The sequence below is a fragment of the Urocampus carinirostris genome, chromosome 15 (genome assembly GCF_059441175.1).
Source record: "Urocampus carinirostris isolate Australia breed hairy pipefish chromosome 15, RoL_Ucar_1.0, whole genome shotgun sequence".
Lineage (NCBI taxonomy): Eukaryota > Metazoa > Chordata > Actinopteri > Syngnathiformes > Syngnathidae > Urocampus > Urocampus carinirostris.
The window spans coordinates 17,369,128-17,375,127 of NC_142363.1; positions in this window are offsets into that span (position 1 = coordinate 17,369,128).

The following is a 6,000-nucleotide window of genomic DNA, read 5'->3' on the forward strand; positions in this document are numbered from 1 at the left end:
GAAAAAAGACAGTTGCATTGCCCGACCGATAACTCATCCCGCCCGTGCAAACCACACTGATTTTGATTCAAACGTACCACCTCAGCGCGCCAGTTCAAGTTCAGTCTGAAACATAGAAGTTTCAGTAAAACAAAAACAGGTAAAAAAAAAAAAAAAAAAAATCAAGCTCACGTTACGCCCTCTGGGGCCGAATTGGGTACTGCAGCTCCTGACCAACAGCCACTCCAAGCAGCCGAATTGATTGTTTGTATCATCTACCGGGAAACACCGGTAGATGATACAAACAGTTACTTAGCTTTTGGAGCTTATTTTTCCGTCTGTATAGCCCAGTACCAAACTACCCGCGGCCCGGTATCGGACCACGGTCCTGTGGTTGCCAACCACTGGTCTAATTTCCATGTTCGGGATGCCTGCGGATGAAACGCATTCCGCCGTGGCTGAGCAGTAACTAATGCAGCCGAGTACCTCGCTTGAACTGGGTTCCGAAACCGCCGATCAATTCGACGGGAGCATCCCCGCGAAGTGACCCTAATCCCGACCACAGTGGAGCCCTTACATGTGGTCGCTTCTTTGGCCTCGTGCGGTGGGCGAACGCAGGGGAAAAGTGTGCAGTGGAGGGTAATGGGAGGGCAGACACTGCAGGAAGTCCATGCTGAGGACAATATGCGGCGAAAGGGGGGGTGGGGGGCGGATCTTGGCATCAGAATCCCCCCATCGTGCCATTCCCCTCCCGGGACACTCAACTGCGCAAAGCTCAGTTCCAACACTGTAATTTGAACTAAAAATATTGGACTCTCTTCCTCCTTCCTTTTCTCTAAATACTGTGGTTACTTTTTTCAAGCCCGCGGTTCGCCGCAGTGGTCGTTTGCCGCTATCAAAGCGTACATGTGCAGGGCCTCTTCGTGATATGTGCCCGATTACCCTGACTTGCATTAACTGCAGTATTGTTGCGTGGATCGGGCAATCGGAAATTAGTTTTTTTGAATATTCTGAATAATTTATTCGCATGACGAATGTCAAACAAGCACTATAAGGCACATAATTGAAATGAGCTGCACATATGACTTTCTTAAAGGAAAAAAAAATTGTGCACGCACATAGTCCGCGTTGGACCATATGACACATATGCTCACATTGTAAATTCAGATATTTTATCAAGTACTGGATCAGGAGCAATGTTCCCTCTAATTTTCCACGTGTCTGAGTCGGTGAGCAACTCTTGAAACAACAGTGAGCAACAGCAATCCCAAGTGTGGCAACTGAGTCATTATCAAACATGTCCAAAAGTTGACATCAGGTTACATTTTGCTGAGTTTCCGGCAATGCAAAAATTGTTTGCATTATTAATGCATTATTGCAAAGGTTGTATGGCCTACAAACGTCATTTTTTTACAAAAATTATTGTACAAGATTTCAATTTCTTTTTTTTCCTGGTATCTTTTGTCGCATAATAATAACATTTTGGGGGGCTTATTTAGTCGGTTGCACGATACAGAACTGTACTTAATCACATTTTTTAGTGGAAGTACAATGTTGGCAACAAGATTGACTTGATGTGATTGAAAATTATTTGAATGCACAAACTCTTTCTTCTTTTTCCCTGTTTTTTTCTATTTTTTTTAAATTCCTTAAAAAAATCTCATTGTGTTTATTTTTTCCTAGCTGTTAATTTTTTCTTTTTGTTATCTATTTCCTTTTTTTTACTTTTTTAGTTTCTTTCTTTTCTTTTTTTTCTGGCTTTTTTTCTGAAATTTTCCATCTTTTTTCTCTTCCTTTTGTTTATTATTTTCTCAGCTTTTCACTACTTTTTCATTCTGGAATTTTTTCCTTTCTTTCTTCCTTTAAGTCATTTTGTGCACAATTTTACATAATATTTGGTCGTGTAGGGATTAAAGAAGCAAAAACAACCCGAGGAGCCGTTTGGGACCCGAAAGAGCCGGTTCTATTTAGTGAGCCGAGCCGAAGAAGCCGGTTCTCGAAAATTCTACTGACTTTACTCAACTTCGTTCTACTTCGACCTTCACTTAAAAATACCGCATTTAGAACACAACGTCAGGGGAACCCTTGTATTTTTACCTTCATGCACTGTAATTTTGACTTAATTTGCATTTTAATTAGCAATTTCGAGCCCTGATTTTTGTGAGCTGGCTAGATTTTCTTGTGCACGGAAAAGCGCTGGGTAGTGCGCAATTGCGCACACAGGCAGCTTAGAGGGAACATTGCGCTGGATAGATTTTCTTGTGCGCTGAGAATGTGCGGGCAGTGCGCGATTGCGTACGCGCATCTTAGAGGGAACATTGATCAGGAGAAGAATCCAAATGCGTGACGTTTCTCACACAAGCTTTTATTTCACCGTAAATTTGGCAGTCATGCACGTTAACCCAAACGCAAGTGACTCGGCGATCGTGGGCCGGAAGACATAAGGCAGCAGTCTGGCGTGGAATGACAGGAAGCCAGACGAGATCGATACCAATTGCACGAGCAGATATCGGACAGATGGGGTCGATACCGGACAGGACGGTACAGACAGGATTGATATCAAAACTGGATATCAAAATTAAACAGGACAAACTAGACGGGAACGAAACTGGAGATCGCTATGAAACAAGACAAAATAGACGGGAACAATACCGGACAGGAAACACAAGCAGGAAACCCGGACATAGTCTGAACCAACGTCTTGCGGGTGCAGAGGTTCGTTGACGGACTGACAAAGGGTGAGTGAGAACACTGATCTTAAATAGAAGCTGAGCCAATCTGTCAACAAGCCGCAGCTGGCGCTACGCGGGCGGGGCCAATTGGGCGCCATGGCAACCGTGACATATTTTCATGAAAGACAAGTTTTTAAAGGTGGGGTGCGCTGCTTGAGGTGTCTTTAAAAAGTTGAAACTTAAAAACTAGGTTGACAATGCCTAACTAAGTTCAAAGAACCCTTATCCTTTATTTTCCCCTATCCACACACATTTGGTTCTTGAAGTGACGTGATGCTTGTCCCCACAGGTTTTATTTTAAATTTTTATTTGTTAGAGTAGCATGAACATGGTGAAAAGTAAGAAAAGACATGCTTCTAATATAGTCCAAAGGCCATCCCTAAGAAAGATGAAAAAGGAAGAATTAACGCCAGCATTTATAAGAAATGTCTGGACTTGCATACGCCTGATGAATGAGCTGACTGAGGCTGCAATGATGACACAAGCCAGGGGATGGCAGCAGAGAGTAACAAAGTTCCTAATTCCGTACAGCTCCTTTAACTTTTATTTCCAAGCATTGGCTTCAACAATCTATTTAATATCGATTTTTGTACTTATCAGGACAGTGTGCATTATTTGGCGCCTCCTACTGGTAAATATGTCATTAATTGAAAACAAATGAAATTAAATGAAAATGAAATGATCTGCATTTATATAGCGCTTTTGAAGTCAAGACTTCCCAAAGCGCTTTACAGTGTGCTTCACATTTCCCAATAGCGGCCGTGATCTGTGCAGCCATGTAAGGCGCTAACCTGCTTATTGGGGATATTGGGGGTTCAGTGTCTTACCCAAGGACACTTCGGCATCTAACACGGACAAGCCGGGATTCGAATCCCTCCTCCTCCGTGTTAAATGTCGAAGTGTCCTTGGGCAAGACACTGAATCCCTAATGCCTCCAATAAACAGGTAGGCGCCTTGCATGGCTGACTCCCTATTGGTGTGTGTGTGTGTGTGTGTGTGTGTGTGTGTGTGTGTGTGTGTGTGTGTGTGTGTGTGTGTGTGTGTGTGTGTGTGTGTGTGTGTGTGTGTGTGTGTGTGTGTGTGTGTGTGAATGGGTAAGTGTGAAGCACATGGTAAAGGGCTTTGGGAGGTCTTCATGGACTTTAAAAGTGCTATATAAATTTAGGTTACCATTTACCATATACGATGAGGCTCATCTAAAAGGATCTGACATCTTGTTGCTACGGATACCCCAAAAAAAAAAAAAACCTTGTGAAAGTGTGGGTAAAAAATGAAAAGAAAAATGGTGCAAATTTGGTCACTTTGAGTCTCCATAGTTTTTATTCTTCTTTGTGCTTTGTAGCACTTCTTTTCAGTTGCACAACACAATACAGCGATATCTAATGGTCAAATTTTACTCAGTGCACCTTTAAAAAAATGCTTTAAAATACAGTTTTTCGATATATGTATGGTATTGTGGTCAGGGTGTATAAAACCATGCTTAAGTTTTATGGTTTTCAGGTAATTCTATGTATTTGTACAGGGCACAAAAGCTCAATTGGTAAATAGGCTGTAGTGCAGTTTATGTAATTAGAGCAGAGAGTTTGAAACAGGCATCTTTTTGGCCACCTTTAAGTGTTTCTAAAGACCCATGTAAGACAAAGAGCAGTCAAAGTTGCTTGTTACATGCTCGGTTTAATAATTCCTTTGTTTGTGTATTAGCAAGTATGTATCGACTTTAAAGGGACACGGGGTAATATTTGCCCAACAAGTGCTACAAAGCCTAAGGAAGTTTACAAGCTATGGACTCAAGGTGGCCAAACCGCACCATTTTTCTTTCTTTTTTTGTCCAGCCTTTCCCGAGTTTTTTGGTTTTAGGCGCAACCTGAAATTTTTAATTAAAGACAAAAGAAATTATTGTTTTAAAAATGGGTGCTTTGAAAACGTGTTAAATCGTTAAAATGATGGTATGAATTCAAGGGTTTTTATGATAATTACTCAAGGCTGGTTCTGATTATCAAATCGTTACTAATTACTCAATGGTGGCATTTAAAGGAACAGTGTGTTTTATTTGGCCACTGTGTGTCGCTGTATGGTGTTGTACAACTGAAAACAAGTGCTCAAAGACACAAGGAAGAGTACAAACTATGGAGACTCGATGCAACGTACCATTTTTCTTCTTCTTTCCCCCACAAACTTTTTCCTAAGTGTTTTTTAGGGTTCTCGTAGCAGTAAGATGGCGGTCAAATATGTCAGCTCCCTCTGGGTGAGACTCGGGTTATGAGAATTTACAGATTTCTTTACCTACAAGAATTATTTTAAAGAATTGCATTTTGACATGATAGTTTAAGTATTTCTGCTTATTATTCAAATCCATGGGGTTTTTTTCTAATGAATACACTTTTTCAGCATTAGGAGGCGCTAAATAATACACAATACTGTAAAGAAGCTGGACGGAATTTGCAGTTTTTTTACTCATGGCTGCCATCTCCTGGTCCAAGTCATTATTGCAGCCTCTGTAAGCTCATTCATGATGTGCGTGCAAGTACATGCATTTCTTAGATGCGCTCAAATTATCTAACTTTTTCACCATCTTTCTTGGGTATGGGTTGGAGTTTGGACTGCACTAGAAACTGCATCAGGGTTCCCCAACCTTTTTGAAGCTTAAGGCTACTTTTTGTTTCTCAGGATGGCTACCAGTTTGATACGCATCCCTAAAATAGCAATTACTGCATATATTACAATGTTGTTACTATGTTATTATAAGGTTGTAATTTTTTAGAAGCAAATTAGGCCCATTCAATCATTAAAAAAATCATGCCAGTAAGAAATCAAATTTCATAGAAAATCACCATGACCTATCACCTGTGAGCTATTTTCAGAACCTACAGTCTGCAGTCTACTCGGGTGTTGGAGACCCCTGCACTACACAAACAAAGAGAAACCACAACAAAAACTGTGTGGATAAGCACGGCGTCACTCAACCCCACCCCTCATTCCCGCTACCAAATGTATTCCGCCTCTGACTTTTTTTTTCCAACCTTTTTGAAGTTTTTGGGTAACTGTTGCAGCAAGATGACAAACAATAATGTCAGCACCCTTTAAATGAGGCTCATGTTATGCAAAATACATGCATTTTTTAAAATGCGCGTTTATATGATAGTTCATGTCCATTCATCCATCCATTATCTTCACCGCTTATCCTCAGTAGGGTCGCGGGGGTGCTGGAGCCCATCCCAGCTATCTTCAGGCAGTGGGCAGTGGGCAGGGGACACCCTGAACTGGTTGTAGTCGCAGGGCACAATTGTTT